Genomic DNA, 25,760 nt, shown 5'->3' with positions numbered 1-25,760 from the left:
TGATCCCTACTTGACTATTCCATTCCAAACACCACAATCCATCAACTAATATTCACTCTATTTCCATTCCCTAATGAGAGCTGTCTGTCCCCTATAATTTCTTATTATATACCTATATTCCGTGGGTTTATGGATTGTAACTTTCTTATCATTGACTTAAAAGCTAATATCTGCATACAGGCCATTTTTGTCTTTCTGGATCTGGGGTAACTCCCTCAGGATGATTGTTTTCTACTTCCACCCATTTTCCTGAAAATTCGATGATGTCATCTTTTTAAACAGTTGACTAATACTCCATTGTGGTTTGTGAAAATTATAGAATAATAATTTGTCTGAATGATAGTGTCCGTTGTCATGCAGAAGATTCTCATTTTATGAGGATTTAAGTATAGGCCTTCAATTTGATTCCAATAATCAAAGTGTCTATTTTTGTGCTAATATCATTCTGTTTTTCATTAGTATAGCTCTGTAGTACAACTTGAAACTAAGAATTGTGATACCTCCATTAATATTTACAATTATTTTTGGCCATACAGTGTGTTGTTGTTATATTGTTTTTGCTTCATTTTGGAGTATGTGTGTGTGTGTGTGTGTGTGTGTGTGTGTGTGTGTGTGTTTGTGTGTGTTTGTGTGTGTTTGTGTGTGTGTGTGTGTCCATATGAAGTTGAAAATCATTCTTTAAGATCTATGAAGAAGTGTTTTGAAATTTTGTTGGAAATTGCACTTATTCTGTATATTGCATTTGGTAGGACAACTTTCTTTACTCTGTTAATCCTCATGATCCATAAGCATGGGATATTTTTCCATTTTATAATATGTTCTTCAGTTTCTTTCTTCAATTACTCAAAGTGTGACTTGTTTGGTAAAAAAAAATCCCAAAATATTTTATACATTCTTTAATGTTATTGTGAAAGGTGTTATTTTTTCTGATTTCTTTTTTAGACCATTTGCCACTTACATATAGGAGGATTAATGACTTTTGTGAGTTAGTTTTTTTAATCCAGTTACTTTGCTGAATGTGTTTATCATCTGTAGGAGTTTCAGGGTTGGGTCACTCACATATATTATGATATCATCTGTAAATAAATGTATTTTGACTTCTTTGTTTTCTAAATGAATCCACCTGTTATTGTCTAGTTGTCTCATTGTCTAGCTAAAACTTCAAATATTATCAAGAATAGGTATGGGGAGAGTAGACAACTTGTGTCCATTTTCTTGGAATATCTTTTTCCATTCCTTGTATTTGAGGTTTATCCTTGATGTTGAGTTGTTTTTGTTGGATGCAATAGAAGAACGCATACTGAGTTGGGATACTTTTTATTAGTCTGTGTCTTTTGTATTGGGGAATGGAAAACTTTGATGTGGAAAGATATCAATGATCAATAATTGCTGGGTTATTTCCTGTTATGTTGTTGTTGTTGGTGGTGGTGGTGATAGTGATGGCAGCAGCTGCAGTGATGGCAGTGGTGTGTGTTTGTGTGTGTGTGTGTGTGTGTGTGTGTGTGTGCATGATTGTGTCCCATTTAAATTTTCTTGTGTGAGATTATGTATTCCTTATTTTTATTTATACCACAGGGTATAGAACTAAACATAATTTACAGCAGAGGAATTTCAAATGGCTGAGAAGCACTTAAAGAAATGTTCAAAGTCCTTAGTGATCAGAGAAATGAAAATCAAAATAACCCTGAGATTTCACCTTACACCAATCAGAATGGCTAAGATCAAAAGCTCAGGTGACAACACATGTTGATGAGGATGTGGAGAAAGAGGAACACTCTTCAATTGCTGGTGGGATTGCAAACTGGTACAACCACTTTGGAATTCTTCCCATTTCTTACAGTACAATTTTCATTTCTCTCCTAATGTTTTCACCACTTCCATTTTCATCCTTTGTAGTCCTATTTGATTATTATAGTTATGAGTATCCCCCCCTCTCTGTCTGTCTGTCTATCTATTATCTATCTATCTATCTATCTATCTATCTATCTATCTATTCTGCATTTAAATATTAAGATGTGTATTAGTGTTTCATTGTACATTGTGATTTCCTGATTTTGGTATGATAAGCAGACACCTCTGTCTTCTTTTGAAAATGCTGATCATATCCCTATTAACTAAAGTGAGTAAATCATCTGGATATCATGGAGAATTAAGGTTTTCATTTATTGATGAAAATCTATCAGTGTTTCACTTAGTCTATGTCAAATCTCTTAGATGTGTTCTATGGAATTCCTGCAATACTCATTTGAAGTTTCCAATAAAACCTCATAATGGTTATGCACTTCTAACTTGCCTGAAAGGGTATCCAGAAACTCCGAGCCTTCTATTATCCAGAATGTGCACCCAGGCCTAGCTGTTCCATCCCACTTGGCTGCTGCTCTCCAAGCTCCTTGGTATCTTGCCTATCTATGTATTTAGCTATAAAGCAAAGTCGGTTTTTCTTAACTCCTATTTCTGAGTTTCTCCTCTTGGAAACTGAAAAGGAACAGGAAAAAAAAAACAAATATAGATCTTACAAAATATCCTATACATATTTCTAGGAATCAAACACGCTAGTTCATGGGAGTTCACTGTTCAGTGTCTGTTTTAACAATTAGACAAAAATAATGCTTCTTGATGAATTATGCCATCTAGAAACATCTAAATACTGATATTATTTCAATTACGAATAAAATAAATATCCCCACTGAAAAATGTTTGTAAAATATAAGCAAAAATATAAAAAAATAGTAAGTTACTTGAACAAAGTGTCAACTGACATCATGTAGATTTTTATTTTATATAATATATACCACAATTAAGAAAATTATAACATGTTAAAAATTATTTGTAAGACTACCACTATTTTTTGATTGAATATTTTATTTATTTACATTTAAAATGTTATCCCCTTTCCTGGTTTCCCCTCCAGAATCTCACCCTCCTTCCCCCTGCTTCTGTGAGGGGGCTCACCCACCCACCTATCCACTCCCTCCTACCTGCCCTGGATCTTAATGGGAACAAACTTAAAAATTTGTTGAAAAGTTATGACCACATATACTATGCTAAACCTTGCTAATAGGGAATGTAAATCCTTCTATAGAAAAATATCTGCAAAAAATTGGAAATATTTCTGTATACAAGCTTGTTTATATGTAACAGATTAATCAGTAAATTATGTATGTATGTATATGTATATATGTATGTATGCATATGTGTATTTGGATTGCTTGAGACATTAACAAATCTATAGGTGTCTTAGTGTCTATTGTAGTGAAGATATATCATAACTCTGATAACTCTTATAAAGGAAAACAACTATTGAAGGTGGCTTGCAGTTTCAGAAGTTTAGTCTATTATTGTCAAAGTCATAAGTGGGAAGCATTACAGCATACAGGAAGACATGGTTCTGGGGAAAAAGTTGAAAATGCTACATCTATACCAACATGTAACAGGTAGTAACAGTGAACCACTAGGTTTGGTTTTGAATTTCTGAGACCTCAAAGCCCACACCCTAGTGGGGAAAACAGGCTTCCTCTAACAATACCACACCTATGCCAACAAGTCCACACCTCTTTATACCATCACTCCTTATTGCCAAGCCTTCAAACATGGCTACTCTGGGGTGGGGGCATTCCTATTTAAACTACCATGTTCCACTCCCTGATTCCCATTAGCTGGTAGCCATACTGTAATGCAGAAATGCAGTCAACCTAATTTCAAAAGTCCTCACATTTGACAACAGTTTCAAACATGTTTAAAAGTCCAAATTTCAAAGTCTCTTCAGAAATTCATGCAATATCTTAACTGTAATCTCCTGTAAAATCAAAATCAAAAACAGATTACATGCTTCCAACATATAATAACAGAGAATATACATTCCCATTCCAAAAAGGTGGGAAAAAAGCATAGTGAAGAAATACTGGATCAAAGCAAAACAAGCTGGTCAAACTCCAAACTCTACATCTCCATGTCTGATGGACTCACACTCTTCAGATATCCAACTCCTTTCAGATTTGTTGACAGAAGCACACTTTTTTCTTTTGAGCTGGTTCAATTCCCCATTAGTAGCTCTCCACAGCAAGTATTTAACAATCTGGCACTTTCAATGTCTTTGGCTCTTTAAGGCTTTACCTTCAGAGCTTCACATAACAGCCTCACTGGGTCTCCACACAGGGATAAACCTGATGCATGCCTGGCCTCAGCAGCTTTCCATAGTCATGGGAGGATCTCTCCCAACCCCTTTTTTGTATCTAAAGCCAGAACCACGTGGCTAAAGCTGTTAAGTTCTGCTGCTTGTTGAGACTGGAACAGGGGCCCTTTATTCAATCAAATCTTCATCAGCTTTCTATTTTCAATGTTTTTTTTTTTTTTTTTTCATGGCCTATGCTTGGCTGACCTAAAACCCAATCTGTAGACCAGGCTGGCCTTGAACTTGGAGATTTACCACCCTCTGCTATCTGAATACCGGAATTAAAAGTATGTACAACCACAACTGGCTCTGAGATTTTCTTTTTTCTTTCTTTCTCTTCTTTCTCTTCCTTCCTTCCTTTCTTTCTTTCTTTCTTTCTTTCTTTCTTTCTTTCTTTCTTTCTTTCTTTTCTTTATTGATAAATTGGAAGCTTAGTTGATTAGGATCTTGCCCCGAACTCACCACTCAGTTTATTCCGTTTAACATTAAGATTTGGTTTAATCAGTTTATTTTCTTGAAGTGGAATGGACTTAGCTCCATTCCATTTTCTGGTACCCCTTTTGTCTTCAAATTGTTCACTTTCTATTTCTTCTTGTTCAGCATGCTCCTTTTCATTATAGATCTGCATAAAAGTAAACACTAATAACCACAGGACTGAGTTGATACTAGGCTGTTTTGAATTTTTTATCTGCCAAAGTAAATAATCCAATAAGCCTCGGGTAGACTTTTTGGACAAGGTCAGAAAGCATCTGCATTCTTCACCAAAATATCATAAGAATAGTCTCTTGGCCATATGCTAACATCCTTCTCCTCTGAAATCTTTTGAGCCAGGCCACAACTGTATAAATCACCCTCAGTATCACTGTCCCCCATGTTCCTATTAAAATGGTCCATTAAGGTCCACTGCATACAACTGCTTTTCTAATATAAAATCCCAATTATCTACATCCCACCAAACAAAAGCATGGTCAGGCTTGTCACAGCAATACTCCAGTCCCTGTTAACAACTGCTGCCTTAGTTAGGGTTTCTATTGCTGTAGACACCAGGTCAACAAGTAAAAAAAATATTTACTGGAGTTGGCTTATGGTTTCAGAGGGTTAGTGCATTATCATCATGGTAGGAAGCATGGAAGCATGTAGGAGGACATGCAGCTTAAGCAGGAGCTTGTCACAGGACTTAACACCATTCCACTTCCTGTGCTGTTGTTTTTCCTTTAATTGTGATTTTTCCATTTTTCCTTTTTCAGCTCACTCCTTTTTATTATTGATCTGCATAAGAGTGAATACTAATCACCACAGGGCAGAGTAGATACTATGCTTCTACACCAGTATTGGCAGGCGACAAGCAATGGCTGTGAGTCACAACACATGTTTCTGAGCTTCTGAGACCATAAAGCCAATTCCCTACTGGAATACTTCCTCCAACAAAGCCACACATACTCCAACAACACAATCCCTCTAAATAGTGAAACTTACTGTGACCAAGCATTCAAAAACGGGAGTCTATAGGAGTCATACCAATTCAAATCACTACAATCAATGAAGAAGAATGGAATGTAAAATAGACTCATACAAGTGAAAATTAGTGGAAAAGTTATAATGTACTTATTCCAGAGGCTCTTCTTATTAGTCATGAAGAAAAACATTGAAATCTTTAATAAGTAAGATCTCTAAACATAAAACTTATACTCTTATATCAAATGAATTAAAAAGATGTTCTTGCTCTCAGCATTTCTTAACTACCTGTGATTCTTTTATTAGGGTTGAAGCCTTCTGAGCTTCCCTCTTTCTGTGGTAGCATATGGATGGTATTATTGTTCAAGTTTTGTTTAGGTAGCTATGTTGGTGAGACATTGTGGATGAAGCTTCTCTGACAGTGAAGCTTCTACATCTTCATCTGAAGCCTGCTAGCAGAATACTAGCCTCCAGGAAGCTAGGGCAATGGTATTAAAGCTCACCCACACCCACATGGCCACACCTACTCCAACCAGGCCACACCTCCCAACAGTGCCACTCCCTGGGCCAAGCATATGCAAATCATCACATTGATCAAATATATGCATTTTAAAAGTTTCTGTGTGTGTGTGTGTGTGTGTGTGTGTGTGTGTGTGTGTGTGTGTGTGTAAACAATAATTAAACCAAAGCATAATACTCTAATTTCATGAGCAGATTTACTAATGGGGCTATTGAAATTAAAATATAAAAGAGAATAAACATTTCAAAATAACAGAATATAAAAAAATAAGTGAAACAGATGTAAGTGACTGTTGGATAACATGTTATGTATGCACATATTCACTTTTGTTTCCAGCACAGGGACTAAAGCTTGAAAGAGAATTAGCAAGAACTTAGTCATTTACAAATCGAATGCTGTCTCTGAGAGGCAATGGCACACACAACTGACCACAAAGAATGATTTCATTATTTTGGTAACTGAGACATTCGTTTGCTGAATAATTACATGAATCAATTTGAATGTGAGATGAAGACTGAATTTATCGACATTAATTCAGAAAGATCAACAGCTTTAGAAGTAAAATCTACCTTTTACTTCACACTAGAGACTAAAAATGTGCAAATTCACTTCAATAATCTAGTGAAATGTGAAATCTAAGAACTTTATATATTTCTATTAAGTCTTAAGCATTGTAAAACTCCCATACCCCTTTCTCTGTTGAAGATAGCTGGTTACTATAACAACCACCACTGCATATATGGTAATACTGCACAGTATTACCAACACACACAAGGAAACAAAACCACAACCTCAAAGTCATCGGTGTTTTTTGCTCACAGAATAATCAAGTAACTTAGAAACTGACAGATATTTAGTAAGTAATGAAGAACACAAAACAAATTTATAGTTATTATATTTAAAAGCAAGTTAAAGCAAACCATATAACAAAGAATAGAGACGGATCAACTAAGGGAAATCCCTGCCTTTTCTGGTTATAATAGCAAGAAAATAATACCCTATTTGCTCAGAGATACATCATTCCCACATGACATGAGGGTTATAATGGAAGAAAAGAAAGGCACCTTCTTGTTAGAAAAAGAAGCAATACATTTTTTTCTCTTTATGTACATAAATGCTCTCTCTCACGCACACACACACATATGTGTATATGTATATAAATGTGTATACATATATTTGTGTGTTTGTGTGTGTGTGTGTGTGTGGCCATGTCCAAAAAATGTAGCACAGTAATGTAGGACTTCTGAGTAGAGAAAGAGCAACAGAATAAAATATGTCCATATTTTCAGTCTTTTACTAGTATTCCCAGAAAATTAAGATAATATTTCTGTTTCCCTCATCACTGGGAAGGTAATATAAAATCTTAGCAAATGAATTAAAAGCTATTAAGTTTTTATTAAAAGAAAGTAATATTGATTATTTATAAATGGCCTATATCTATAATATATTAGTAAGCCATTCTTGCCATACTTTTATTTAAAACATTTTTCATTGCATATAAAATATAAGAATTATACATAATAATGGGTGCATTGTGATGTTTGGGCATATTCATATTGTTTAAATTGGATTAAATATATCTTCTCAAACATCATTTCTTTATAGTTAAAACTTTTAATATAATTTCTATTAAGGCCTAGGCAAAATATTAAGGCCTAGATGAAATGTTAAGGACTAGGTAAAATGTCAAGACTATAACAGTTTTTTGGCTAGCCTGCCGTTATAAGGAAATTTTCTCATATGTTTCAGCTGCTACTAGGAAACTTTCTAATGCTAATTTTGATTACATTTTCTGTTATGTTACACCTCTTGGAAATCAGTCATGATAAAATAGAATTGTTGTCTATAGTTACCCACAATATACTTGGATCCAAACAATCTATCCAATAGCACTTTCTGTACCCATTTATAAGCTTTTATGATCTAAGTTGCTCCCTGGGAAAGACCCTAGTATAAGAGAGACACCTGCCTCAATATAATAAACTGGTTGGAATAAGAATTCATTTTGAGTAGTGTCCAGTAAAGTTTAAGTTCCCAAGATCTTCCTAGAAATGGATATCCTTGTCAGCAAGGTAAGACATGAATGTTGAAAATACTGGTAGACATGCTATGACATGAATGTTAGAATAGGCAAGTCTCCTGCCACAGTTGAATACCCCAACCAATGAGAGTAGGGAAATTGTACAACAAAGATACGTTTCTAAGAAAATTTCCTATTTATAAATATTGATTGGTAAAATAATTTGGCTTTGTGAATATGGTGCTTAAAAAGCCTGTAATATCTTAACTCAGGGTCATGGTTCATTTTCTGAATCTGGACAATGGCCCTGGTTGATCTGTCCTGGAGCATATGTTCAATAAACTATTCCTGTCTGACTGAGATTGGTGTTTGTGTGGTTTGTGGCACAATTTCTAAACCTTAATACTTTTCTTTAGCTTTGCAATCATAGAAATCATTACTGTTTTTCACATGCAGTAGTACATGGCTCTTCTGGCACAGATCATACCCTAAGACCCAACTGCAATGTAGACAAGCACTGTATTACAGTATGATCTGGCTAGAATACAGACATGCCCTTAGTACACAACTTTAATCCCTAATAATGTAAATATGGTTAGCTTGTAGAAACAAACAGCCATGTTTGAAAGTGAATTCTAGTTGAGAGGCAGACAAGGTGACAAAGATTTGACAGAATGACTCAGAGATAAGATGTGCTCAACCCTCATGAAAACAGCATAGCAAAGAGAGGCTACTCATATACAGAGAAACAGATAAAGAGAGGGGGTGAGTGGTATGGGGTGTATGTATATGGCTGTCTTACTAGAACAATTTTAGAGGCAGATTGCAGAGAAAACAAGCTAGACTCAAGAGAAGATAAAAAGCCAGAGAATGAGGAACCAGAAGATTAGAACATATTATTAAAGTTAGTATGAGGTCAAGCAGAACACTTCAGTCAGTAGCCAAGAGAATCTGGATTGACTCAGTAAGCTTGAAAAATTGGATTATACAGACTAGAAACTTTCAGGCCTAGGCCTAATTATAATTAAAATATAAAAGGAAACATTCTGGGCTCAACAGGGGACTTGTATTTGCACAGCTTGAATTTGGCTCTCATCTCATCACTTCATCAGAGGAAATAAAAGCGACCTTTACACTTAACCACATTGAACTTCTTTCCTATCTCACTGAATTTAGCCTCTATTGATTTTCTTCCCCCTCTTCCCCCATTTTCCTTGGACTCAGGTACTCACAACTTCTAGGGAAACAATAATTTTATATGGCATACATAAATAAGGTAATATGTACCTCTCTTCCTGTTCATGGATCCTTTACTTGTTGTACATATCTCCAGTTTCTTCCATGTTGTAAATGGTAGAATTTCATGGTTGCTAGGACTACATCATTTGTACGTTTATAGTGATTTAATACCCCTGTTTCACTCATGTGTGTCTGAGAATGCTACATCTTTTCCTTCTATTCAGTAAATATAAATGTCTAAGAATTTAAAAAGACAAAAATTAAAACATATATCATACATGTGAATTTTTTAAAAAGTCAATAACTCCAAGATGACCTAATACATCAATTCCCAATAATAAATTGGTGATATATGCCCTTATTCCTAGTATCTGTGTACATGGAACAGGAAAATCATGAGTTTAAAGCCAGCCTAGGACAAACAGTGGTTTTGAGGCCAGTCTAAGCTATATAATGTGACCCTGTCTTAATCAAATACAGAAAAACCAAATAGCAATAAAAAAATATTTGAAGTGTCTTCAATATATGTATACTTTTGCTCAGTCATCAATCTATTATTCTTGTAAAACACTTAATGTCATATTTCTATGTGTTACTAAATAAATGTATTTGCTTCTACATGGTAATATAGTGACCTAAAACAGTTTTCCTCAATTAACTGGAGCTGTTTTTATAGCTGTAAGAGTAAGTATAAAAATGACAACCTCTTATTTTAGCTCAGCTTTTTTGAAAGCAAGTAGTCCAAATAGCTCATTTTAGAAAGAAGCAAAAAGCATCTGTGACCATCTTGTCTCTAGTGAGTTCATGTACAACAAGTTCTAAACCATAACAGTATTTTTGTAGCTAAGTGACAAGCCTCTGAAAATAGAGGTTTCTAAGGAAAAATACTGGTGAGCTTTAACTGCACCACTGATCCTCTCATCCACATTGACTAGGCTGCTAAAACATCTGGGGATATTTGATTTGTTAAATAGAGAACTGCAGAAAGGTGGCAGTGAATGGTAGAAAGCAAGGGAGGACACAGATTTGGGGGAGGGGGTTGGTTTTATATAATCAAGCAATATCCACAATTCATTTTATTGATTGCCTCCTGTGTTAACAAAAGTTAGCAGAGATTACACAGCTCACAGCTTTGCTCCACCACTCAATAAAACAGGTTTGTTCATGCAATGAAAACAGTATTCTATGTGCTGAGCAGAGAGTAGACAGTCTCTGCTTAACAATATGAAGCACAGCATATAAAAAATTTTCTAATTGTTACACAAATATTGGGTTTTGATTTAGTGAATAGTTTTGCTGGAAAAGAAATTTGCTCATCTACAAGGTTATTATTGTTAATTCTTCAATTTCTAAGGGAGTTTGAAGCCTGAATTGAAATTCTGGTTTGATTATAGAAAAAAAAATGGAGAGATATAAAAGAATGCGAGATTAATAAATATTGGACCACAGAGCAGTTTTCAACAATTTGGGGAGAAATTTTGATTTTAATACTGGGACACTGAGCAGTTCATTAGTTTGATGTTCATGCAAAAGCCCCATATCCAGCTTTGCTGGCCCTGGCAGCCTTTGGCAGGATCTGGTTCATTCTAAATGTGACTCTGATGAGCCTTACCTACTGGGGATTCCCTGAGTGAACCACATGGAGTTGGCAATTGATGAAAAAGCAAGTGGAGTTTATTGTTCCAACCCACTGGGGCTCTACTGCACCCAATGGAGAGGCAAAAACCCTGGGCAGCTTGTTCGGTGAGTTTTTATAGTTTCCAGGGGTGAAATCGAGCTGCAGCAACTAGACACAATATGATTGGCAGAACAGTGTGACCACACACTCGACCTATTCCAATGAGGAATTAACAACTCACCAGCACAGACTTCCCCTCTTTTACTTTGAAAACAACTCCTGCCAAGGCACTTGCTCAAATTTCTGCTCAATTCAGATTCAGCCATCCTGTCTCTGCAGTTTTGCTTAATAAAGAATTTTTTGTGTTGGAAATTGGTGGATGGGTGAGGTCTGTGACTAATCTGGGTCCCTTCAGTACTTAATAATAATAATAATAATAAAAGGGAGTTGCAGAAAAATCTGGTTTTTATAAGATAGAAATAAGGAAACAGTACAACAGTAAAAGGCAGTGGCTGAAGCAGTCATGTGACCTACAAGGGATCAGCACAAAACCTCTTTGTGCTAGCTGCAATAGCCTGGCTCTTTTCCCGTAGGATACTCTGAATCTACAGCGTGTTTGTTTGTTTGTTTGTTTGTTTGTGGTGTGTGTTGTTGTTTAGTTTTGGTTTGGTTGGTTGGTTTTGTTTTTGTTTTGGTGGTAGACGTTTGTGTGGGGGGATGTTAGCCTGGTTTTGCATTTACCTTCCTCAGAGTCTGAGTTTCCATTTGATTCTGTGCCTCTTCCCAGGAAAGACTTCTTTGATCTGCTCCACTGGGATCTAATGCAGGAATCTAATCCACAACAATTGCTTGCCCTAGATTTGTTTAACACTGAGAATCATGGCTTCTTAAATGAATTAAATCTAGTGATAGAGGATTTGTGATCCTTCCCGGACAAACTGTCCACTTTCCCAGAAAAACTTAGTACTTTGACATAGAAAGCAAGCTTTCCAGGGTGATGGGATCTGGTAATGAGAGACCACATCATGGTTAAATAGGGCACTTGAATGAGCACAATAGAATGTTTAACACTAACAGAAAACTAGTAAGGGATTGTTTCTGTTTCATCCCAATGTCAGTGAAGCTCAAAGCCTTGCTGGTTTCCATTTCGATGGTGGAATGGGCACTTGGCCTAATGAAGTAAATCAATCTGACAACCTGTGCTATTATAAGACAAGTTTGTCTGCAAGTACTACAAGGGTCCATGATTCTCTGAAGAATGATACCCAAGGCTCAAATAGTATGTATTTTATTCTGCAAAAGTCCAGCATGCTGTGGTCAGTCCCCATTACCAGAATAGACAGACACCCAAATGAGTTTGCAGGCCCGATTTAAAGCACATTAAGGAATTCTGGGGTAGGTGACCTCTATGTTAATCTGTTGAGTCCATTTCTACAAACATTCCATTACTGGAGTGTGGGGGCTGGAAACTTGCTGGGGAGGTCTGGAAACTTTTGCTGAGGAAGTAGCTGAGGAAGTCTGATCCATTGTGATTGCCTCAGGCCAGATGGTGGCAGCTTCTGAGGCCTGGACTTGCCTGGAATTACTGAGTTCTTGGAAACAGAGATTTTAGCCTAGTCTCCTTAACTGCCAATTTAAAGTCTGTCATGGAATCAGCCTAGCGTTTTCAGTACAACTCAGCATTAGGTTAAAGATGGGTTCCAATTAACAATTCTAAGTTAGGGTGTATCATGCAAAAGAATGAGGGAACCTCCAGAGACTACTTTTTAATAGGGTTGACCTTTATAAGGTTGCATTTTTATGACAAGCTATGTCATAATAAAATCTAGAGAAAACAAAATTAATGAGTTCTAAAAATATGAGGTGCGAACGCTATGATTTTATAGACTCCTATCCTCAATTCAGTTCATAAGTCCTAAGCACAGTGTAAGTGCTCTCTCTCTCTCTCTCTCTCTCTCTCTCTCTCTCTCTCTCTCTCTCTCTCTCTCTCTCTCCTCTCCTACTACCCCTTCTCCTCTGATACTAGTGCAGTGAGACAATTCAAGCCAGATTAGAGTATATAAAGGCAGGTTTATTGGGAAGCTTCCCTCTGGTGGGGGAGTTCATGACCCCAAAGACTGAGGCCAGGTATGTCACAATGGGGAGAGGAGGGAGGTGGGCTGGGGAAGAGAGAAAGAGAGAAAGGACACAAGAGCAAAAAGAAAAGAGGAGGAGGAAGAAGAAAAGAGAGAGAGAAATATCTGGATTATATAGGGAGGAACCTCTGGGGGAGGGAAGCTCAGCCCCTGGGAAGTTCAGAGTTTGAGGCAAGGTATGTCAGGTAGGGACTGAAGGAGGCTGGGAAAACCTGGAGACCAGGGACCAGGTTTGCTTTGGTATGTAAGGTATACACCTTAATCCCTTGTTTCATGGTCTAGAAACCTAACATTACCTTTATCCTGATTTGTACCAGTTTTATGCCTCAAGGCAAGCTCAATAGCAGTCATAGCCTTGTTTGTGATACATCACTTAGCTTTTAAAGGTGATAGTCCTTCCTCACTTTTCTTTAGGACAAAGCTACTCTCCTTGCTCTTTCCCCACTTCTAGGGGAATGATGTCTCATTTGCATCAAAGATCAATGGCCCATCACATAGGCATAGCACCCAGGTGACTCCTAGATCCACCTTACATCTCAGCTTTACCAGAGAACTATTGTTAGGATCCTGTCTAAAACAATTTTTCATCTTAGTTTTCCATTTTACAAAGTAAAACTCTTATAATTCTTATAAACTCTTATAAGCCTGTAATTATTAAATTTTCTGCTTTTAAATCTATATGTCACACACAGTTTCCATAACACTGACTGCCCCCCCCCAGCTTCATTCCAGAGTCATTAATGTATTTTCCATTATTTTCTGGTAGCTGGGATGACTCCTCAGATGACTTTCAAGCTTCTTTCTCTCCACTACTGTCAACCCTACTGTGTTCTCTCCACACCCACTTATGCATAATATTTCAGCTGTCAATTATTTGAGAATGAAGACTAAATTTTCAATTTCCCCTTCCATAATGATCATCCATGTGATTTTCTAGGTCATTTGCATTACCAATATGGACCAGAGACTCCTCTTGGGAAGAGTTATTTTTTTTCCTCTTGTTTCTAGAGTTCTCAATTGGATTCCATCATCCTCTGCAGTTAACAGTCGAATCTTACTATTCTCTTTAAACGTGTTTTTCTTTAAAAAAATTTTTTAAAACCGCTCTTTCAACATAACACAACTACTGGTACAGAGATCACCTGTATCAGTAGCTGGTTCATGGGAAAACTTGGCCAAGATTATAAAACTTTCTCTTAGGCAATCCTATATGAAAGCTTAGGTTACAGTGAGTGCCTAATAGTATGCTTATCAGCACCCCTTTTCATCCTTTCCACATAGATGTTACATTATTTTGTAATAGAGATTTTGTCAGAAGAGCATATTATAGAATCAACCAGGAATTGTTAAATATGGAGAGGTAACTTCCTACTAACATTCCTACATTTTGAAGCTTTTCTCGCAAACCCTTCCATCTGACCTGTGTATTGATAGTTGATGCTTGTCTCTTATTGTTTTCCTATCCTATGAGATTATCATTCTGTAAACACTTAACTTGCATCATGCTATCATTCCTTGCTTCTGTCCACATTCACTGAGATATATAGGAATACTTTCACTGGAAATTATATGAATGTTTACCCCGGCTTCAAAAGTCCCTTGCAAGTTGTCTCACTGGCTTACCCAGGATAAACAAGCTTTTAGGCAATTTACTGATGACCTAATTCAAATCACTCAGTCTATCTTTTGTTTTTCAGTATTACTCATGCTTTCTGCAGCTCCTGCTTTTATCTTTTACGGTGATAATCTAAGGTATGTCTCTTAAATTTAATGCTATCTTAATACCTTCTTTACTGGAAGACCTTTATTAACATATATTTTGCAGGACAAGTATCAAAAATAGAGTAGCTGTACAGCCAAATATTAGATGAAATTCTGGGAGTCTTATAGAAGAGTTGGGAAAAGAATTGAGGGACTTGAAGAGGCCAAAGACTCCACAGAAAGACCAATAATATCAATTAACCTGGACCCTTGGAGGATCCCAAAGACTGAATCATCAATCAAATAGTGACCACAGGTTGGGTCTAGGCCTCCATCACATATGTAACAAAGGAGCAGTTTTTTCTTCATGTGTGTCCCTCAGGAACTGGAGCGGAGGCTGTCCCTGAGGCAGTGGCCTGTCTACCTATGGATCTCGCTCTTCTAAATGGATTGCCTTGTCTGGCCTCAGTAGGAGAGGATGTTCCGAATCTGAGTCTTACAGCAATTTGATGTGAGTAAGTGTGTGTGTGTGAGGGGGGCTGCTAGTGGGAGTGCTACCCAGAAGAGTGCTTCCCTTTCTCAAAAGAAAAGGAGAAGGCAGAATGGGGAAAGACTTGTGTGAGGCTATTGAAAGGAGGGGGGCTGATATAGGAATGCAAAGTGAATAAATAAATAAATAAGTATACAAATACATAAATAAAATGGGGTTACTGGTCTTTTCAATTAATCCAAAACAAGCATCATGTCATACTAATTATACTTCAGTCAGTAAATATATTTTCACATGCTCAAGTTTTACTAGTTACTACTTTAAAAATAGTTTACAAAACAGACTATTGAATAGAAATTGCTATGGCTAGATAATCATTTCTGATTTGAAATGTAGAATTTTTGGGGAAAAAAAAAGATGATCCAGTTTCCACCTACTTACAAGGAACAATCAATAGCTTCTTTCTGAGTACCTAAGAGAGGCAAAATTTCAGCCTTGGAAATAACACATTAACAAGCAAACAATCATATTTCAAGCATCATTTATTACACTACAGAGAAAGGTAACATGCGCATGTAACTAATAGTATCATTAGGTCAATTTCTGGTTGATATGGTCTATCTGTATTCATTACTGGAGTAGGTCAGCAGGACTTAATCTTAGGAATGCCTGTATTTGTCTCAGTTTTGTAAAAAAAGGAAGCATATGCAGGAAGATGAAGATAAAGAACAAGCAAAGACGATAACAATAAAACTAAAAATCAAAAAGCTAACACAGACTCAGTGAAAATTTAAATGGTTCATAGAAAAAAACAACAACCAAAAACAAAATCAAAAACAAACAACAAAGAAATAAACTCAGGACATTTAGCAAGAGCCATTTTAAAAAGAATCTATGCAGAGGCAGGTGGATTTCTGAGTTCGAGGCCAGCCTGGTCTACAGAGTGAGTACCAGGACAGCCAGGGCTACACAGAGAAACCCTGTCTTGAAAAACAAAAAACAAACAAACAAACAAACAAACAAAAATCTATCAGCCAAAATGCATAAAATGGATCTCTCCAAACCCAAGTTTACAGGAGACCTCTGTTCTAACTCTGGGGACTCAGTGCCCAGAAACTTTCCTGAGCATCATGTGTCTGTGTGCAGCAGAGGTAGAACTCACTGATGATCTGCCTAAATTGTATAAGCACTGGACCTTACTGCTATTCAGAAAATGAGAAAGGAAATTGGAAACCATAGTGACTGGGGAGAATGAACACAGAGAAAGTAATTATGTTTAACAAGTACATCATTTGGAACCTTCAGCGTTGCAAATTCATATAGTGAGAAATCCCACCTCAGTATGTAACCTGCAAATTATAGCAAAGCTCTTGTTAAAACGGTCTGTGAGATTTAAGATAAGTAGGCTATTTTTCTGTGTTTTACTATCTCACTTACTGAGTGTTACTTTGTGTAGGACTATGCTTTCCACATACTATCTTTTTCAGTACTTACCAGAAGATTCAGATTAAATAATGCACTAACATTTTGAAGATATACCTATAATCTATGAGGAATAAGTGTAGTTACTCAAATTGAATAAAAAGTGATGAGGCCATGCTCCAAACTCAGAGAAAACTCTGATATTTAGACCTCTATTGATAATTATTTAATGTTTCAAAGCTGCAGTTACTTTTTAAATAATTTTATGATCATATGACATAAGGTCTAGAATATGAATAGATATTTTATGATCATATCACAAATATTAGCACTTAATTTAAGTTTCACAGTTGCATAAGTTAAAAGAAAAATGAATAAATAAGAAAATATATGCATATATTATCCTCATTTCTAAACAGTGAACAACATGAACATTATTTTTTGAAAGTTACTAATTTTTACTATCAACTTAGATAAAGGTAATCAACTTGATTTCTTAACCAGTGCACTACCAATGATCTTGGGCCTTATTCATTTGCATTTATTATCAATCAAGCAATTCAATAATTAATAACATTAGATGTATTTTGTCTTTCATTTCTCTCAAACGTTTATTTCTGGACAGTATCCTCTCAAGTAGACAAAAGTAATTGCTCGTGACAATTATAACTCTGCATAATGCTTTCAAACAGTAGCAATAAAAAAATGATATTCCAAAAGACACCAATGTATAACTTTGGTAATTTGCATGGAAAATTCTCAACCTCAATGTCTAGTTCAGACCTTTGTTAACCAGTTAATTTGGGGATATGTAGAAAAACGTCATATATGGTAACTGTCAAGAGAGCTTTAGTAAAACAACAACAATAATAAAACCCCACAATAAATCCTTTTATGTCTCAGGAAAAATCACTCCAGAACCTTCATCCCGTTTATGGATATACCAGCTAATATAAAGTATTTCTTGCTAGATAATTCTTCATCAAACTTGTTCTTGTTTCCAAGAAAGTGTATAAATAGCTTACAAAGTTAACTTGTTTATTTTTCCACTCACATTAATTACTTATTTGAGGAATCAGCTTATTAAATTGATCAACTGTCTTCAACAAAATCTTTTTATTTTGAGCTCTTCAGAGAATACTTGTTAAATAAATCCATATGCTATAAATAACACTTGTTAATAACGTGTCCCACAGAAATTTTAATGCTTATTTTGTTATACAAATTCATTCCTTCTGGTTCCATTATTTCTGATTATTCCAATTGCATTACAGTAAAATGTCTTGATACATTAGGGGGGAGAAGTGTTATTAACAGCAGGTCAAGAGTGTAAAACCTTTGTATATTTAAAATCAGAGACTTAGAGAATATTCAAAAAAATATATTTATCCAATGACAAGAATAGACTTAGATTTCTAATCTTCTGTCACTATGTCACTATGGTCATGAATGGACAGTTTCTAATTCTTTATTCAAACCAACAGAAAGAAAACTTCAGTGTAATATCTTAGATTAATAATCTTTATGGCATCTAAATCATACAATGAACTTATTACTTAAGCTAATTTACTTCTGCCTCTTAATTTCAATTGTGATATTAAGAAGATTTCAATTGAATGAGGCTTCAATCTAAGGAACAAAAAAAGCAGAAAGTTTCTGAAGTGTGAGAATACAAAAATACATACATACATACACACATACACTCACATCTGTATCATCATCTCTATAGTTATACAGCATTTTTCCAAAAAAACCAATATTATTAAGTTATACAGTCATAAACCATCTTTATTGTTGCTTCACTTTGTGCCAAACACTGAGAAAGCAATTGATTGATGAAATGATTCTTAGCTCTATCTAGTGAAGAACATGCACATAAACAATTGAGCACTGTAGAATAATGCAGTTGTTAAAGTAATAAGATTTAAAATCTTAATATCTAGAAATACCTATTGGGGTTAATCTAAAAAATAAATTCTATGTCATAGGTCTGTGATAACTTCCAGAAAATGAGGTTGAAGAATTTGAAACTGAGTTAACATTACAACCAACTAGTGATACCTATGAAGAGCCCAGTACACATCTTGACAGATTGTCATCTTTCCTGCGTGGTCTACATTATAAATAGATATTGATTGAGGAGCCAAAAGACTTGATTTTATTTTGCTTTTAATTAAGATGTTTTAATGAATTAATTTGTGATGTCTTTAAACAATATCTTAGGCAGCACAGGCTCTTCTTCCTAAAGAGCAAAAGGTAATTTTTAACTCAAACTCCTGCCCAAACTTCTAAAATGATTTCAGTTGTAGGTGAGAAACAACACCTGCTTTGAGCCTTGGTAGTTATGAAGAGTTTTTGAATACTCATCATAGTTAGAGAGATTGTGTTAAAGGGTAGTCAAAACAGAAGACAAAGTCTCAAGTCTAAGAAAATATTAACGCTGTTTACAATTGCTCCTCCTCTAGAATGGGGATAGGCCGAGACCTAAGATCAGTGTCTACACTCATATTCTTTGGGATGTTTTTCACAGATAGAGCAGTAGCATCATAGTTCACTCATTTTAGAAAAGGACTTTTACCTCAGTTACAAATGCTAAGCTTATAAATGGGTGTACAGATGATTGTTAATTGGAAGTACATACTCAATTGAATTGGAGCAAGTGTAAGTAAATTGGATCAAAAAGGAGAAATTTCAGATTATAGTCAGAAACATGAGTTCAGCTGTGGAAATCAAGAGCTCTGGCAAAGGAATATATGTGTATATTTAAGGGAAATTTACATAGATATCACACACAAAGACTTCACTGCCAAACTCCCACGCAGTTCTTTACTTACTATTCCTGTAAAGAGGTCCAGAGTATAGATTGTGAGTCTGTTTATATGGTGGATTACATTTATTGACTTATATATGTTGAACCTTCCCATTATCTCTAGGATAAAATCTATTCGGCCATAGTGGATGATCTTTTTGATGTCTTATTAGATTTGGTTTACAAGCATTTTGAGAATTTTTGCATCTTTGTTCATAAGGGAAATTAGTCTGTAATCCTCCACCTTTGTTGGGTCTTTATGTGCTTTAGATACCAGGGGAACTGTGTCCTCATAAAATAAAGTGGGCAATGTTCCTTCTGTTTCTATTTTACACAATAATTTGAGCATTGACATTAACTCTTTCTTGAAAATCTGGTAGAATTTTGCACAAAATCTATCTGGATATGGGCTGGTTTTGGTTGGTAGACTTTTAATTGCTGATTCTTTTTCATTTAGGTTATAGATGGTATTCTTGATTTAACTTTAGTAAATGGTATATATTTATAAACATATGAATTTCTTTTGGATTTCCAGTTTTTTGGTATACAGATTTATAAAGTATGTCTTTATGATTAGAATCATAAAGTGTCTGCCATATGTCTTTCTTTTCTTTTTAAATTTTTTTCATTTGGATCATTTCTTTCTGCTTTTAGGTGAGTTGAATAAGTGTTTTGGGATTTTATTGGTTTCTCAAGGAAGTAACTCTTTGTGTCATTTATACTTTGCATTAATTGGTTGTTTGTTTGGTACTATTTTATTGATTTCAGTCCCTAGCTGTATTATTTCTTGTCACATATTAGATATCTTGCATATTTACCTATGTTTATGATTCATAAAGTAGCAAAATTTTAGTTACAAATTGGCGACAAAAATAATTTTCTTGTTCAGGGTCACCATAAGGTGATCAACTGTATTAAAGGATTGCCATTGTCCTAGAAATGTTGTACCCAACATTTAACATGCTGTTAAGTTATTATCTCTATCTATCTATCTATCTATCTATCTATCTATCTATCTATCTATCTATCTCTCATCTAGTTACTTAGTGCTATGAACGTTTTCTTACAATTTCTTTTGTTTCATAAGTTTGAATATGTTGTATTTTCATTTAATTCTAGAAAGTCAATTTGTTTTTTTTATTTTTGATTTGATTCATTTATCATTCAGTAGTGATTTGTTCTGTTTTCATGAGAATGTTTCTACTGTTGTTTATGTCCATCTTTAATTCATGGTGGTTAGATAGGATGCAGGGTGTTATTGTAATTTTTCTTGTCTATGTTGAGAACTGGTTTGTGTTCAAGTATGTGGTCAATTTTAAACAGGCGAGTTGCTAAAAAGACAGTGCCTTCTTTCAGGTTTGGACAAAATTTCCTGAAAATATATGTTAGTTCCATTTGGTTTATGTCTGTTAGTTCCAGTATTTCTCTGTTTAGTTTTTATCTGGATGACCTGACTATTGTTGAGTGTTAGGTATTGAAGTCATGTGAATTAAGCTGCAGTAGTGTTTCTTTTATAAACTTTGGTGCTCTTGGTTTTGGTGCAGAGGCTTTAAGAATTACAAATCCTGCTGGATTTTTCTTGGCTGATTATGAAGTTTCCATTCTTATCTCCTGTGACTCATTTTTTGTTTTAAATCTACTTTGTCAGATACCAAAATGGCTATAATAGCTTGCTTTTATGTTTATTCCTTGGAGTATCCTTTTCCATTCTTTTATTCCCAAGGTGATGTCTGTCCTTGATGTTAACCTATGTTTCTTGGATGCATCATAAGGAGAAATCTCTTTTTCACGTCCATTCTATCAGTACATGTCCTTTTATTGTGGAAATGAGACCTCTGGTATTGAGAAATGTCAACCAGCAGTGTTTGTTGATTCATATTTTTTGTTAATGTTGTTGTGGTGGTGGTGGGGGTTGTGTGTGTGTGTGTGTGTGTGTGTGTGTGTGTGTGTGTGTAATTTCCATTTTTTATTTACTGCATTGGGATCATTCATTTCATATTTTTTTGATGTGGTTAATCTTTTAAGATTAAATTTTCCTTCTAATGATTCCTATGGGGTTAAATTTGTTGATAGACATTACTTAAATCTGTTTCACTTTTTATCATGAAATATTGTATTTTATCCATTCTATTATGATTAAAAGTTCTTTCTGGTTATAGTACTCTGGCTGGCATTGGTGTTCACTAGTGTTTGTAGAATATTTGACCAGTTCATTCTAGGATTTAGAGTTTCCATTGAGAAGTCAGTTCTTAATCTAATGGGTCTACATTTATGTTCTATTTGCTCTTTTCCCCTTACAGTTTTTAATATTCTTTCTTTTTTCTTATACTTAATATTTTGATTATTATGTGCCAAGAGAAATTTATTTGCTGGTCTATATAATTTGTCTTCTGTATACTTCATATACCTTGATATGTACCTGGTTTTTTAGATTGGAGAAAATTTCTCCTACAAAGTATTTTCTGAGTCTATGACCTCAATTTGTTCTCCTTCTATTCATATTATTCTTAGAGTTTTTCTATTTTTCACAGATTTCTGGGCAGTTTCATACCAGGGTGTATTTTAGATTTAACATTTTTCCCCTGAGATATCCATTTCTTCCACCTTTGTCTTCAGCACTCGAGATTCTCTCTTCTGTCTGTTCTTTTCTTTCAGGAAGATTTGCCTCTGAGGTTCCTATTCCCAAAATTTTTAATTCCAGATTTCCCTAGGTTTTGATTTTCTTTATTGAATTTGTTTCCACTTTTAGGTCTTAATTGTTTTAATCCTTTTCTTATACTTTTTGTGTTTTCATAGATTTTCTTATGGAACTTATTCATGTCCTCTTTAAGAACCTCTATCATATTCATAAGTGCTGTTTTAAGGTCTTTGTCTTATGCTCTGCTCTGTTGCCTTTCTCACATGGTTGATTGGCTATACTGGAGCTATGATGTCCTGACTGTCATTGATTGTGTCTTCATCTTGTCCCATTATTTGGCTCTGAGATAATTGTAACTTTAAGTACTGATATTTCCTCTTGTCCTTGTGATTGATTCTTTTGTTCTTTGATTTATTTTGCTGTATCTGGTCCTTAGCAGAGTGTGGTATCTGTGTTTTGTATGGTAGGTAATTCTTCTGAGAACCTGAAGGTTTGGCCACTGGGAAACTCAGGTAGGATGTGTCTCCAGGTATTGGGAACTGATCCTTTGGATTGGAGGAAGAATAGAAGGGGTGAAGTAGGTCAAGTAGGTCCACAGGAAGAAGGAAAGCAGGGTGTTACAGCAGGATCTACTTAGTTCTTAAGGAATGTGGTAGAGAGTGAGGACAGGCCACAATAGTAGTCATCTACAGAATTAGGGATGAATAAGTTGGCTTTTGGATATATATATCCAAAAACCAACTTAGATAATGATACAACTGAAAATTTAAGCAAATACTCATGAATGCATCAGAGAATTGAGACAAGGAAAAGTGTTGACTCCAAAGGACAGAGACAGACAGGAGAACGCAGCTCGGGACAGCTTCCACTTTAGGTACCAGTTGTCAGAGGCACACTTTATTCTAAACTTGTTGACTTGTTGTAGCTCATGGTGAGAGTAAACATAACAGTTAAAATTTCTGGCATCTCAAGTTTGAGAGGACAAAAGCATCTTCCTGTGTCTCACTGTCATGACTTATATGAGTTTCTTACTGTGCATTTTCAGTGAAAAAAAAATGCACTTGTCTCGGGCAAGCAGAGAAATAAAGTTAACTTTCTGAAAGACCTCAAAATATTTGATATGTTTTCATTCAGTGTTTAATATTCTTATGCTAACATGTCAAACTCATGTTTTCTTTGTATTTTTTCTTAAAACTTACTTGCATATGCATGTCTCCGTGTGAGGTTTGTGCCTGTAAGTACAGATCACAATAGGGGACCAAACTGAGCACTGGATCTCCTGTAGCTGGAGTTATAAGGGGTTATGAGCCACTCAATGTTTGTTCTGGAAACCGAATTCATGTCCAGGAAAGAGCATTACAAACTGAATTATCTTCTCAGCCTCTAAGTTCTTGTTATTGCTTAAAAAGCAAAAACAAAACAAAAAAAAAAGCAACAGATTTTCTTATGGCATTTTCATACCTGCATGGTTTTAGCTGACCTCCTTCATTCCCTCCTCTTCCCCACAACACCTTACTACATCACCAGGAAACCCAGAATTAACACTTCTACTCCTACCACCTCCCTTTCACTTTCATGTAACACATATCCCATCATACACCCTCTTGTAGTGATACAATATCTATCTTTTATTTAGTCACTAAGTTTAGTTCATACTTAATCAGATACTTAGTCCAGCTTCTATGTATTTGTCTAACAAGAATGATAATCCTACATGCTGTGCTGTTGGACAACATTAGACATTAGGACTCAATATTCTTCTAGATATCAAGCTGCCCACTGATAAGCTCACTGAAGTTCAGGGCCAAAATATCTGTGTCTCTTAAAACTATGACATTGTCTGAGGCAAACTTGAGCTGATGGTTGGTCTATACTGCTGGGCAAAGTGAAATGAAATATTCATGGAAGACAATGATATCGCATTAACTTTCTCATGAGTAAGTATATAGCACCACTTTATTTGTTGATCAGAAGAAATGTAACTTGAAATATAGATATGCAACATGTAAACTTGCATGTTTTGCATATAAAAGGAAAATGACAAAACATTTATATTAATTCTCCCTCTCCCTCCTCCCACTCTGTATGTATATATGTGTGTGTATGTGTATATTATGTGTGTGTGTCCTAATCTATACAGGCATCTCTGAAACTAGAAGTGACAAATCCCTATAACCTGAGGTACAGGTTGTTGTGACCTTTCTGAGCTGAATGCTGAGAACCAATGTGTTTCCACAGTAAGAACAACATTCAATCTTAAATTGTTCTTTTTTTTTTGTATTAATTATTTTATTTATTCACATTTCAAATGTTGTCACCCTTCCTGGTCTCTCATCCACAATTCTCCACCCCATTCCCCCTCCAGTTTGCCTCTAAGAATGTGCAACCCCACACACCCACCCACTCCCGCCTCACCTCTCTAATATTTCTCCTTCACTGGGGCAAGAAACCTTCACAGGACCAAGCACCTTCCCTTCAACCGATGCCTGATGAGGCAGTCCTCTGATACATGTATAGCTGAAGCCATGGACCCACTCATGCATATTCTTTGGTTGTTAGTTTAGTCCCTGGGAGCTCTGTGGTGTATGGTGAGTTGACATTGTTGTTCTTCTTATGGAGTTGCAATCCCCTTCAGTTTCTTCAGTCCTTCCCCTAACTCTTCCATTGGGGTCCCCAGGCTCAGTTCAATGGTTGGCTGTGAGTATCTACATCTTCATGAGTCAGGTATTGGCAGAGCATATCACAGAACAGCTATACCAGCCTCCTGTCAGGAAGCACTTTTGCCATCAGCAATAGTGTCAGGGTCTGGTATCTGCTGATGGGATGAATCCCTAGGTGGGGCAGTCTCAGGGTGGTCTTTCCTTCAGTCTCTGCTTTATTTTTGTCCCTGTCTCTTCTTTAGACAGGAACAATTCTGGGTTAAAGATTTTGAGATGTGAGATGGGTGGGTGGTCTCATCCCTGAATCTCTCTATCTACTGGAGGTGGTCTCTTCAGGTTCTGCTGTTGGTTATTTCAGCTAATGTAATCCACATTGTGTCCTGGGAGCCTCTTGCATCCCTGGCATCTGGGACTTTCTAGTGGTCTTTTCCCTGGTCCCCACACATTGCTACATATTTCTATTCATTCTCCTGGCCCTCTGGACTTTTCTCCTGTCTCCTCCCATACCTGATCCTGCTCTCTTTTCCTCATCCCCCCAACCTCTCCCACCCAGGTGCCTCACTCCTTCTGTCTCCTCTAATTATTTTGTTCCCCCTTCTAAATGGGACTTAAATATCCACACATTGGCCTTCCTTCTTTTTAAGCTTCATATGATCTCTGAGTTTTCAACATCCTTAGTCATTAGGGAAATGCAAATCAATACAACCCTGAGATTCCACATTACACCAGTCAGAATGGCTAAGATCAAAAACTCTGGCAACAGCAGATGCTGACTAGGATGTGGAGAAAGAGAAACACTCCTTCATTGCTGGTGGGGTTGCAAGCTTATACAACCACTTTGGAAATTAGTCTGCTGGATCCTCAGAAAATTAGAAATATTTC

Source organism: Arvicanthis niloticus, chromosome 2 (assembly GCF_011762505.2).
Source record: "Arvicanthis niloticus isolate mArvNil1 chromosome 2, mArvNil1.pat.X, whole genome shotgun sequence".
In the NCBI taxonomy this organism is placed as follows: domain Eukaryota; kingdom Metazoa; phylum Chordata; class Mammalia; order Rodentia; family Muridae; genus Arvicanthis; species Arvicanthis niloticus.
The sequence above is the reverse complement of the archived record's forward strand: the minus strand, read 5'-3'. Positions refer to the sequence as shown.